This window comes from Triticum urartu, chromosome 5A (assembly GCF_056163025.1).
Source record: "Triticum urartu cultivar PI428250 chromosome 5A, HENAU_Tu73, whole genome shotgun sequence".
In the NCBI taxonomy this organism is placed as follows: Eukaryota; Viridiplantae; Streptophyta; class Magnoliopsida; order Poales; family Poaceae; genus Triticum; species Triticum urartu.
The window spans coordinates 243,246,226-243,260,592 of NC_141877.1; positions in this window are offsets into that span (position 1 = coordinate 243,246,226).

Genomic DNA, 14,367 nt, shown 5'->3' on the forward strand with positions numbered 1-14,367 from the left:
ACGTAAAACTTCGTTCATTAACCTCATGAAAGTACTAGGTGCATTAGTTAACCCAAAAGGCATGACTAACCACTCATATAATCCAAACTTAGTTTTAAATGCTGTTTTCCATTCATCTCCCAATTTCATACGAATTTGATGGTAACCACTACGCAAATCAACTTTGGAGAATATTGTAGAGCCACTCAATTCATCAAACATATCATCTAGCCTAGGAATAGGATGACGATAACGAATAGTAATATTATTAATGCCTCTACAATCAACGCACATACGCGATGTACCATCCTTTTTCGGCACTAAAATGATAGGAACAGCACAAGGACTAAGGGATTCGCGTATATAACCTTTGTCGAGCAGTTCTGATAGAGGCAAAGGTGTCCCGATGTTTCGATGAGATGGTGGCTATCGTTTTCTGTGGGAGTCGACCTTGACGATCCGACTACGAACGTGCGAGACGTCGCGCCTTAGCAATCGCTAAACCAACTTCCGAGGGGTTATTGACCACGCCGGAGCACGATCAACCTGACCACGAGGGCCTGTTTCCTGCGAGCAAAAGAACAAGCAAGAAACTGAGATTGCAATCTGGATATTGCGAATATAAGATGAAAGCTTTATTGATCAAGGTGGGGTTCTGTGACGTCTTGGTCTGGTCGTTGGACACAAACGAAGTACGCGAAGTTGCAGCTATGGCGAACTTTTAATCTAAACAAAACCCAAGTCTAAACGACGCCCTAAGGGCTGTATATATGGAGGAAGAGAGGGGAATTTCGTGGCCCTTGAGGGTGGGGTCCGAAACCAACCCTAACTCTTGTTTCCCCACACATACGGACTCTAAAAATAGCCTATACTTAAGTATTTCGAAATTACATGGGCCTGGCCCATTAATAAGGTGACGCAGCACCTAGAATAGCCTATGGACGAATATTATGAAGTGGCATCTTGTATATTTCGTCCAAGGCTTCATGCACTCCTTATGGCGGCTTCAAAGTCCTGAAATCATCACTTGTAACTCCGTTCCTGATCCCCTTGCGCATGCCATCAACTCCATTCGTGTTCTTGCTCCAATGTTCATCCTTCTCCAAGCTAGGACCTTCATTTGTAAGCAAAATAAATGTATCCAATTTAGGCAGCATCATAATCTCATGAACATTAGAATCATTACCAAGAAACGAAAGTACCTGGTAATTTAATTGGCGTGCGCGAGCTCTAGTAATTGGTCCAGTATATGTAACAGTAGGGGCTGTGGGTGTAACAATGGTATTGATGTCCTCATCAAGTTCTTGTACTTGACGCATAATCTCCTTCGTCTCCTCTGGATTGGTGCGGTATGGTGCACGGTTGGGTAATGATGCACCGGGAATTAAGTCAATTTGATGCTCAATCCCGCGAATAGGTGGTAATCCCGGTGGCACGTCTTGTGGAAAGACGTCGGCGAACTCCTGCAAAATGTTAGTGACAGCAGGAGGCAAAGAGGAAGGCGCGTCCTCGAATGAAAATAATGCCTCTTTGCACACAAAAGCATAGCAAACAGATTTGCTAAAATCTAGATCATCAATATCAGATTTGGTGGCAAGTAAACATGCACTTTTCAATTTAATTTCAGAAGCAACACTAGATTGTTTATTATTATTAGGCTTCATTTGATGCTCAAATTCTTTTGCCACAATCTGATTTTCACTCTTATTTGTCTCCTGTTTTGCTTTATTAGCTCTATTAATATCATCTTTCAAAATGGAATCAGGAGTCATAGGAAGCAAAGTAATATTTTTATCGTTATGAACAAGAGTATACTGATTGTTTCTACCATGGTGTACAGAATTTTTATCAAATTGCCATGGTCTACCAAGTAATAAGGAACATGCTTGCATAGGTACCACATCACAATCAACATAATCAGCATATGTAGAGATACTAAAATGCACACGAACAGTACGTGTTACCTTAACCTTGCCGCTGTTGTTGAACCATTGGATGTAGTAAGGATGTGGATGTGGTCTTGTGGTGAGAGATAGCTTCTCCACCATCTCCATGCTAGCCAAGTTATTGCAGCTCCCTCCATCTATGATCACGCGAACAGAACGTTCCTTCACAACTCCCTTTGTATGGAACAAATTATGCCTCTGATTTTGCTCAGCTTGTTTAACCTGCACACTCAAAACACGTTGAGCAACTAAACATTCATACCTGTCAGCATCTTCAGGAGCCATGTATTGCGTCTCATGATCAGAATCGTCTCCACCGTGTTCGTCACGTGTAATAAGAGCCAAAGTCTCCTCATCATAGTCACTAGCGGACTCATACCCACCATCCTCAGTAACAATCATCACACGCTTAGATGGGCATTCTCTCGCATAATGACCTCCACCCTTGCAACGTCGACAAATAATATCATGTGTTTGCCCTGTTGATGCCATGGATGAAGAAGAGCTCTTTGCAGGCCCAGAAGGTGTGCTCTTGGCAGATAGTGGTGATTGTGCCTGCTTTATTGTATCACGGTTGGAGGTGGTAGCCGACGGAGGCGCTGGTGTAGCAGAACGTGTGGAAGTAGATGATGCACGTGGTGTCCATGATGAAGGTCGACCTGCAGAAAAGTTAGTCCGCGCCAATGCCTGTCGATCCTGCACTTCACGTTCAGCTTTACAAGCAAGATGGAATAAACGAGTGATTTTAGTATACTCCTTATACTCTAGAATCGTCTGAATCTCTCTATTTAATCCACCCATAAAACGTGCAAGCATAGCTTCATTCTCCTCAACAATACCACATCTAATCATGCCAGTTTGTAATTCCTGATAATATTCTTCTACAGAATTTTTTCCCTGTCTTAAGCGCTGCAATTTTTGAAGTAATTCACGTTGATAATATGGTGGAACCCAACGAGTATGCATAGAAGTTTTCAAAGCAGCCCAAGTAGCCGGAATAGGATATAATCTACAATGCTCAGACCACCAAACACATGCAAAACTAGTGAAAGCACAAACAGCAGCAGGAACATGTCTCTCCTCGGGATATTGTAAACATGTAAATCGTTGTTCAGTTTCTAACTCCCAAGTAAGATATATATCAGGAACATATCTACCCTCAAATGGTGGAATATTCAATTTTAGTTTAGGGAGATGGTCATGATCTCGTACCTGAGGGTGAGCCCTACCATTGCCATTATTTGCATGTGGACGAGCTGGTGGTTGCTGTGCTGTTGGTGGCACGTAGTTCTGATTTTGATCAACCTCATCCTCATAATATCCCACATAAGCATCCTCCTCCACATCAGCAGTAGGAGCCACAGAAGTATCAACAGCAGCACCAGCAGTTTGGCCCGACTGAAGAGGGACACGGCACGCTCGGCGGAGGGCTGTTTCCCGACGTGGAGGTAGTCGGTGTTGTTGCTGTTGTTGCAGAGGTGCGGCAGGAGCAGCCGGTGGTGGTGGTGGAAAACGCGAAAGCAATTCAGCAAACTTGTTATCGAGCTTTGTTTCAAACGTCTTCTCCATGCCATCTATCTTCTCCATGGCCTCTTCAAATCTGTTTATCACATCTTGCACCTATCCATTCATCATTTGCTGAAACGTATCATGAAGCTCCTTGTTCGTCAAGTTCTCCCAGTCAGTCTCGTCGGCTTGTGATCCTGGCATGGTTAGCAGCAATAGAAACACACAAGAATATGATCCTACAGACTACTAACAAGTGGTGGTGGTGGCGGGTGTCACAAATCCGTCAAGCAAATCTCAAATTCTTACCAGTTCTTACCCAGCAGCAGGCGGTGATCGGCAACCGTTGTAGTCAAAAACTCTCAAAAGCTTGCATAGAGCGATTGCCAGGGAGAGTCAAACGCACGACGTAGATGTATGTGGAGCTGGGAAGGCTTATAGTATGGTAGCAAAAAGGGTCAGCAATAATCAATTCAGAGATGCAAAGTTGAATAAACGCTCAACGACGGTACTGTGCTGGTCCTAGGCTAGACCGTGCTAGAGACGCGAGCCTAGAACACTAACAAAATCACGGCGCTGCACGTAAATAAGGGAAAAGCACACTCTGGAACTTTTTTTTTCGCTCTTTTTTTTGCGCTCCTTTTTTTTGGGCTCCTCTTTTTTTTGCGAAAAATCACTATAATGGCGAGTGTCTCAAAACTCTTCCCTCGTTAAACTGATAGGATGGGCACGGAATTTTTTTTTTTCACTTTTTTTCGGAAATCAGGGCAGCGACGACGAAAAAGTGCGACAAAAAATCACTATGATGGCACGTGGCTCAAAAGACTCCGAAAAGCCTAAAAATAGGATAGGGAAAAAAAAATTTGCCCGTGAAAATTTTGGCCTAAAAACTGCCCGAGGGTCTCCAGACTCTTTTTTTTTCCGAGACCTACGCAGGCAAGGAAACACGACTCGGAATTTAGATTGATCTCAAGAACAAACCTAATATGAGAAGAACTCGGATTGGTGGTGATGAGGACATCAATACCATTGTAACACCCACAGCCCCTACTGTTACATATACTGGACCAATTACTAGAGCTCGCGCACGCCAATTAAATTACCAGGTACTTTCGTTTCTTGGTAATGATTCTAATGTTCATGAGATTATGATGCTGCCTAAATTGGATACATTTGTTTTGCTTTCAAATGAAGGGCCTAGCTTGGAGAAGGATGAACATTGGAGCAAGAACACGCATGAAGTTGATGGCATGCGCAAGGGGATCAAGAACGGAGTTACAAGTGATGATTTCAGGACATTGAAGCCGCCATAAGGAGTGCATGAAGCCATGGACGAAATATACAAGATGCCACTTCATAATATTTGTCCATAGGCTATTCTAGGTGCTGCGTCACCTTATTAATGGGCCAGGCCCATGTAATTTCGAAATACTTAAGTATAGGCTATTTTTAGAGTCCGTATGTGTGGGGAAACAAGAGTTAGGGTTGGTTTCAGACCCCACCCTCAAGGGCCACGAAATTCCCCTCTCTTCCTCCATATATACAGCCCTTAGGGCGTCGTTTAGACTTTGGGTTTTGTTTAGATTAAAAGTTCGCCATAGCTGCAACTTCGCGTACTTCGTTTGTGTCCAATGACCAGACCAAGACGTCACAGAACCCCACCTTGATCAATAAAGCTTTCATCTTATATTCGCAATATCCAGATTGCAATCTCAGTTTCTTGCTTGTTCTTCGTTTGCTCGCAGGAAACAGGCCCTCGTGGTCAGGTTGATCGTGCTCCGGCGTGGTCAATAACCCCTCGGAAGTTGGTTTAGCGATTGCTAAGGCGCGACGTCTCGCACGTTCGTAGTCGGATCGTCAAGGTCGACTCCCACAGAAAACGATAGCCACCATCTCATCGAAACATCGGGACACCTTTGCCTCTATCAAGTGGTATCAGATTTCCAGGTTGCTCGGTGAGATTTTACAGTTTTTCGTAGATTAGATCGAGTCTGTTCTTCATACCTACAGTCCACGAAAAAGCCACACAAAAAAAATTAGGGTTAGTTCATCATATCCGAACCAATCTGAGCCTTTGCATAATCTTTTTAGGGTTTTTGCTTTGTTGAATTTGGGGTTGCATCGTCGTGTCAAGTTGCTGGTCTTAGAGTCTAGTCTTTTAGAGTTTCGAGTTCTGGTCATAAGTTGTCACGCCGCCACCGCACCATCATCATCGCCCATCTACCACTTTTGCTTATCCGCCACCGCTCTGAATCCTTATCCATATACCACTACCAATCCGTATCCATATACCACCATCAATCTCTATCCATATACCACCACCGCTACCATATACCACCACCGCCGCCATATACCACAACCATATATCCACCACCAATCCGAGTTCTTCTCATATTAGGTTTGTTCTTGAGATCAATCTCAATTCCGATTCGTGTTTCCTTGCCTGCGTAGGTCTCGGAAAAAAAAAAGAGTCTGGAGACCCCCGGGCAGTTTTTAGGCCAAAATTTTCACGGGCAAAAATATTTTTTCCCTATCCTATTTTTAGGCTTTTCTGAGTCTTTTGAGCCACGTGCCATCATAGTGATTTTTTGTCGCACTTTTTCGTCGTCGCTGCCCTGATTTCCAAAAAAAAAGTGAAAAAAAAAAAATTTCGTGCCCATCCTATCAGTTTGACGAGGGAAGAGTTTTGAGACACTTGCCATTATAGTAATTTTTCGCAAAAAAAAAGAGGAGCGCAAAAAAAAAGCGAAAAAAAAGTTCCAGAGTGTGCTTTTCCCTTATTTACATGCAGCGCCGTGATTTTGTTAGTGTTCTAGGCTCGCGTCTCTAGCACGGTCTAGCCTAGGACCAGCACAGTACCGTCGTTGAGCGTTTATTCAACTTTGCATCTCTGAATTGATTATTGCTGACCCTTTTTTCTACCATACTATAAGCCTTCCCAGCTCCACATACCTCTACGTCGTGCGTTTGACTCTCCCTGGCAATCGCTCTATCCAAGCTTTTGAGAGTTTTGACTACAACGGTTGCCGATCACCGCCTGCTGCTGGATATATAGTTGTGGTATATGGCAGCGGTGGTGGTATATGGTAGTGGTGGTGGTATATGGATACGGATTGGTGGTGGTATATGGATATGGATTCAGAGCGATGGCGGATAAGCAAAAGTGGTAGATGGGCGATGATGATGGTGCGGCGGCGGCGTGACAACTTATGACCAGAACTCGAAACTCTAAAAGACTAGAGTCTAAGACCAGCAACTTGACACGAAGATGCAACCGCAAATTCAACAAAGCAAAAACCCTAAAAAGATTATGCAAAGGCTCAGACTGGTTCGGATATGATGAACTAACCCTAATTTTTTTGTGTGGCTTTTTTTTCGTGGACTGTAGGTATGAAGAACAGACTCGATCTAATCTACGAAAAACTGTAAAAATCTCACCGAGCAACCTGGAAATCTGATACCACTTGATAGAGGCTAAGGTGTCCCGATGTTTCGATGAGATGGTGGCTATCGTTTTCCGTGGGAGTCGACCTTGACGATCCGACTACGAACGTGCGAGACGTCGCGCCTTAGCAATCGCTAAACCAACTTCCGAGGGTTATTGACCACGCCGGAGCACGATCAACTTGACCACGAGGGTCTGTTTCCTGCGAGCAAACAAAGAACAAGCAAGAAACTGAGATTGCAATCGGGATATTGCGAATATAAGATGAAAGCTTTATTGATCAAGGTGGGGTTCTGTGACGTCTTGGTCTGGTCGTTGGACACAAACGAAGTACGCGAAGTTGCAGCTATGGCGAACTTTTAATCTAAACAAAACCCAAAGTCTAAACGACGCCCTAAGGGCTGTATATATGGAGGAAGAGGGGGGAATTTCGTGGCCCTTGAGGGTGGGGTCCGAAACCAACCCTAACTCTTGTTTCCCCACACATACGGACTCTAAAAATAGCCTATACTTAAGTATTTCGAAATTACATGGGCCTGGCCCATTAATAAGGTGATGCAGCACCGAGAATAGCCTATGGACGAATATTATGAAGTGGCATCTTGTATATTTCGTCCAAGGCTTCATGCACTCCTTATGGCGGCTTCAAAGTCCTGAAATCATCACTTGTAACTCCGTTCTTGATCCCCTTGCGCATGCCATCAACTCCATGCGTGTTCTTGCTCCAATGTTCATCCTTCTCCAAGCTAGGCCCTTCATTTGTAAGCAAAACAAATGTATCCAATTTAGGCAGCATCATAATCTCATGAACATTAGAATCATTACCAAGAAACGAAAGTACCTGGTAATTTAATTGGCGTGCGCGAGCTCTAGTAATTGGTCCTGTATATGTAACAGTAGGGGCTGTGGATGTAACAATGGTATTGATGTCCTCATCAGGAAGGGCGCGCTCGGCGGACTTGGAGATGAACCTCCTCATGGTGGCAACGCAACCGGCAAGCCGACGCACATCCTTGACTCGCTTGGGCGCTTCAATCCGCTCTATAGCTTTGGTCTTGTCCGGATTGGCCTCTATCCCACGCTGTGACACAAAGAACCCGAGAAGCTTGCCAGACGGGACGTCGAAGATGCACTTCTCAGGGTTCAGCTTGAGATTGATCTTGCGTAGGTTTGCAAATGTTTCTTGTAAATCTGATATGAGGGTTGCCCTGTTCTTGGTTTTGACCACTATATCATCCATATAGGCTTCCATATTTCTATGGAGCTGGGGTTCAAAACCAATCTGGACCACCCTTGCAAACATTGAACCAGCACTCTTCAACCCGAAAGGCATCCGTATAAAGCAATACGTACCACATGGGGTGATGAATGCCATTTTCTCTTCATCTTCCCTCGCCATGAAGATCTGGTGGTAGCCGGAGTAGGCATCGAGGAATGACAACAGATCACACCCAGCTGTGGAGTCAACAATCTGGTCGATGCGCGGCAACGGGAAGGGGTCTTTGGGACAAGCCTTATTAATATCTGTGTAGTCAATACACAGCCTCCACTTCCCATTTGCCTTGCGCACCACCACCGGATTGGCCAACCACGTTGGATGGAGCACTCCTCTTACCAAACCTGCTGCTTCCAGTTTCCGGATCTCCCCTGTGATGAACTCTTGTCGTTCCAAAGCTTGCTTTCTGACCTTCTGCTTGACGGGCGGCGCATGAGGACAGATAGCAAGGTGGTGCTCAATCACCTTCCTGGGAACGCCGGGGATGTCGGATGCTTGCCAAGCAAACACATCGACATTCGCCCGTAGGAAGGTGACGAGCGCGTCTTCCTATTTGTCGTCAAGGGTGGAGCTTACGGTAAAAGCTCCTCCCGTGCCGTCCTCCTTGACAGAAACCTTCTTGGTTCCTGGCGGTGTGGCCCTGGACTTCTTGTTTCTGTCGGCGGAGCTCTCTGGCACGTCCTCGACGGGAGCGCTACACTCCGAAGAGGTGCGCTTGCCGGAGTGGGTGCCTGAGGTCTCAGCGGTCTTCTTCTTTTGCCTTCCCGGGGCCCCAACGGCAGGAGCAAGCGCCTTGGCAGTGGCGGCTGCTGCAACTGCTTGTTGATAGAGTTGGTCAGCGCAAATTAGCGCATCCTTCTTGTCCGACGGGACGGTGATGATCGTCACAGGCCCCGGCATCTTCAGGGTGTTGTAGGCGTAATGTGACGCCGCCATGAACTTGGCCAGCGCTGGGCGGCCAAGGATACCGTTGTAAGGCAAGGGGATCTTGGCAACGTCGAACACAATCCTTTCTGTCCTGTAGTTCAGATTGCTCCCAAAAGTCACGGGCAACGTGACCTTTCCCTTAGGTTGACTTCTTCCCGGGTTGACCCCCTGAAACGTGCCCGTCTCTTCGAGGTCTTCATCAGGAATCTGCAATTTCTCGATCACGGCAGGCGAGATTAAGTTCAGACCGGCCCCGCCATCGACTAGCATCTTTGTCACCTTGAGGTTGCGTATTGTTGGTGAAACCAACAATGGCAAGCACCCGACTGTAGTAGTGCGATCAGGGTGATCCTCAGTGTCAAAAATGATAGGTGTGCCGGACCACTTCAGCGGCCATTGGGCATCAAACGACGGTTCCGCCGCTGTAATCTCACGCGCCCACTGTTTAAGCTGGCGGTGAGAGGTACGCAGCGAGGCGCTGCCATCAGCGCACATGGCCTCTGTAGCTTTCTGAAATCCTTGGTCACCAGACTCATCGTCCTCTTCGTGATCATCGTCTTCTGGCTTTTTGTCACGGCCCCAGGCGGGCCTCTCCCGCTATTTATCTTTGCCATGACGACACGTCTGGCCGTCACGCTTCTTGCCGGACCCCTCGGCACCGTCCTGGCCTTTCTCCTTGTCCCGCCTCTCATATTCAGCCCTCTGCTTCTCAGCAAGGAGCTCAGCCTGTCGGTAGTTCTGGAGATCATGGCCTTTGGTGCGATGGATCTTGCAGTATTGCTTGTCGGAGTTTCCTGGCTTCTCGGCAGCCGCCAAGGCCCGGCAGGCGACACATACAGCAATTTCCTTGCCGGGGTCATCTGCCTTGGTTTTCTTGGCAGAGCCGGAGTCACCAGATCCCTCGATGGCAAGCACAACTTTACCTTTCTGCTTCCTGTTGCGGTGCCGGCCTTTCTTCGCCGGGGCGGTAGTATCCTCATCTGAGGAGTCGGTTTCCACGCTGGCATCTTCGCCAGGGTACTTCCTTCCCTCTTTAGCCCTGGCACATTTGTCAGCAAGAACATAGAGTTCCACGACATCTTTCACCTTGTTCATCGCCAGTTCTTCGCGCATCTTGCAGTTACGCATGTTCTAATGGAACGCGCTGATGATGGCGGCAGGGTGAACATCAGGGATATTGTACTGTACCCTGCTGAACCTGATGAGGACATGAGTACCTTGGATACGACCAAAAATATTGCATACATGCATATTTGTCAGGTGATTTCTAATGCAAACTATTCAATAATCTATTTATGTTATCCAGAACAAAAATACTTCACACACTTTTGTGTTTTGTCTAATTGCAGGTGTATGGGACATTTGTACAATCCACATATGAAGATAAGGGAAAGGAGAAGTTTAGGTTGTGTTCAAAAAGTCCTCTCACGTCACTTTTGGGCCAAGAGAAGATAGAGTCCAAGTCTCTCACGTTCTGGATTCAGATTCGGACTGCACAGACATACCTGACTCAAAACGCCAACAACTTTTTCATACGGACTCCGAATTGGGTGATTCTTTTTTCTGTTGGAAACTAGATTTCGTGCTCTTTCCAACCCAATTGGATTCACCTTCAAATTCGTCCGGATCATTGAGTTACGACGAAACAATCTGACGTTGCAGCAGAATCCGAGTCAAACTATAAGCCCAAAGGTGTTGCATCACCTCCACTTGGACCCATGAGCCTTGTACGACCTAGGGTTAGTTTTAGGCTGCCTTGGGACGTCCTCCCACCTCCTTGGCCGCCACCCCTTGCTCCTATATAAGTAGATCCCTCTAGTAGCTTTTTCCTTGGGATTTGTTTAGTTAAAAGTTAGCCATTGCAACTTCGTTTGTGTCCAACGACCAGACCAAGACCGCTTCCGGATCCCCACCATTATCAATACTTCATATATATTTGCGATATTCAGATTGCTTTATCATATTCTTGCTCGTTCTTCGATTGCTTGCAAGAATAGACCTTCATGGTCAGGCTGACCGTGCTTCTAGCATTGTCAGTAACCTCAGGAGATTGGTTTAGCGGTTGCTAAGGCGCAACGTCGTGCACGTTTGTAGTCGGATCGTCAAAGTCGTCTCCACCAAATCGATAGTTATCATCTCATCGAAAGATCGGGACACCCTTAGCCTCTATCAAGTGGTATCAGTTTTCAGATTGCTCGGTGAGAATTTCCAGTTTTCCTACATTAGATTTATTTTCTTACCTATTGTCCAAGAAAAAGCCACAAAAAAGGGTTAGATCTATTCATCCTTGGTCCAAGCCAGTCTGAGCCTTTGCAATTTTCTTTTCATTGCTTGCATAGTTGAATTATCGGTTGCATCGTCGTGTCGAGTTGCTAGTCTTAGTGTCTAGTTCGTTTAGAGTTTCGAGTTCTGTTCACATTAGTCACGCCACCGCTGCATCATTATCTCTTCCGCTGTCCACCACCCATCCATCAATTTCCACCACGTGCTACCCACCATTCATTGTCATAATAATAGTTGAGATCGTTCACATCTTCACTTGATCCAATCTGCATCTTATCTAGTTTGTTTTGGAAAGAGGGAGAAAAAAAGAGAGAAAAAAAATGAGAGAAAAAAAAGAGAAAAAAAAGAGAAAAAAAAGAGAAAAAAAAGAGAAAAAAAAGTCAGAGAAAAAAAGGAGAGAAAGAAAAAAAAGTGTGAGGAAAAAAAAAGAGAAAAAAAACAAAATTCGGATCTTTTTAGACTCAATCTTGTAGTTGAATTCGGATTGGAATCTGTTTTGTGCATTGTTCAGTAAAACAGCTTGGCTCTTGTTTCACATCATTATCTTTACTGCCGTTGTGATCTTCACTTATATCTTGCTGTCCAGAGCTACTTAGTATCCTTCATTGATGCTGGTTGTGTTACGACGTGACCTCATTAGTGTTCTAGGCTCGCGTCTCTAGTTCGGTCTAGCCTAGGACCAGCAGAGTACCGTCGTTGAGCGTTTATTCAACATTGCATCTCTGAATTGATTATTGCTAATCTTTTGCTACCATATATAGCCAACCCAGCTCCACATATTTCTACACCGTGTATACGCACGTTCCCCTGGCAATCGCTTTACACAATCTTCGGAGTTATTTGACACCGCTGGTTGCCTGTCACCACCTGCCGCATCGTAAGAACTTGTAAGATATTGATATTTGCTTTACTGTGAGCACTTTACAACCACATCCTAGTAGTTCATAGGAACATTATTCTCGAATTTTGGTTCTTGTTTCTACTAATCATGACAGGTTCCAGAGATAGAAGTTCTTGGACGACGGACACATCTTCACCATCACGAGTGTTGGGACAACACACACAAGCATATGGTCAGGTTATCTCTTTACCATCATTTGAGGGTAGATTTAATCCTGCTATTTATCTAGCTTGGGAGCTTGAAGTAGAACAAGTTTTTAGTCACCATGATTTTTCTGAACTTGAGAGAGTACGAGCTACCATTAGAGCATTTACTGGTTTTGCTTCTGTTTGGTGGAGTGTACATTGTAAGAAGAACATTGATAACCAACCCACAACTTGGAAAGTTTTGAAAGCTGTAATGAGACAACAATTTTTCCCTCCTTATTATCGTCGTGAATTGCTTCGCAAATTTGAACAATTTAAACAAGGCAACAACACTGTTCATGCTTACTACCAAGAGTTCAAATCTTATATGCATCATTCTGACATAGAAGAATCTGAGAATGATACAATGAATAGATTTTTTGGTGGTTTGAACCATAATATTCAGGCAAGATTTCAGTATATTCCTCGTTGCATTACTGGTATGTATGTCCGTGCCTGTACCTTTGAGAGACAGATACAGGAGGATGCATTAGGTGACTACGACAACTACTATTCCAGTTCATGCTCACCACCGCCGGTGGGTTCCTCCATCATTGCACCTCGGATTATGAGTGCGGCATCATCTCAAGGGTATGGTACATTGTCAACGTCCGTACCTACATCAGCTACATCTTTGCCACAAGGTAACAGTAAAGGTATTGATGATATAACTTCACATGAGAATGATGCATGCCTAGTTAACTTGAATACGTCATGTATTGAGTTACCTGTTGATTTGAGCACACCACCTATTTTAGAGAATCTTGTTACTGTCATGAATGCGTCATGTGATCAAACAACTGAAATATCAATAATTTTGAGTGCACCCATTGAATTAACTGTTGATGCAAAAGAACTAATGTTTAATCATTTTGATATGGCCTCCAATCTTGGTGATGATTCTGTGTCCAATGACTTATTGCATGTTTGCTTATTTAAGCATGTTGTAGCATGTAAATTTGATGCAAGTAAGGTTTATTCACCAAAGTTGGGATGGTTTAATGATGAACATTGCGAATCTTTTGAAATGAATAAGAGCTTCACTTATATGTGCAAACCAAGTTCTAATATTTTCATGCCTTCTACTTCTTGTGATAATTTTCTGGCTTTAGTTTTTATGAACTATGAAAGTTACTCATGTATACATGTGTCATACGTGCAAAAATCAAAGGAAGTTAAACTGGATGACATATACATATACAACATGTACACCTTATCTCTTTTGTTAGCCACATTTTAGATTAAGCAACGCCGAGGACGGCTTTGTTTTCAAAAAGGGGAGGATGATGAGGACATGACTACCTTGGATACGACCAAAAATATTGCGTACATGCATATTTGTCAGGTGATTTCTAATGCAAACTATTCAATAATCTATTTATGTTATCCAGAACAAAAATACTTCACACACTTTTGTGTTTTGTCTAATTGCAGGTGTATGGGACATTTGTATAATCCACATATGAAGATAAGGGAAAAGGAGAAGTTTATGTTGTGTTCAAAAAGTCCTCTCACGTCACTTTTGGGCCAAGAGAAGATAGAGTCCAAGTCTTTCACGTTCTGGATTCAGATTCGGACTGCACAGACATACTTGACTCAAAACGCCAACAACTTTTTCATACGGACTCCGAATTGGGTGATTCTTTTTTTTGTTGGAAACTAGATTTCGTGCTCTTTCGAACCCAATTGGATTCACCTTCAAATTCGTCCGGATCATTGAGTTACGACGAAACAATCTGACGTTGCAGCAGAATCCGAGTCAAACTATAAGCCCAAAGGTGTTGCATCACCTCCACTTGGACCCATGAGCCTTGTACGACCTAGGGTTAGTTTTAGGCTGCCTTGGGACGTCCTCCCACCTCCTTGGCCGCCACCCCTTGCTCCTATATAAGTAGATCCATCTAGTAGCTTTTTCCTTG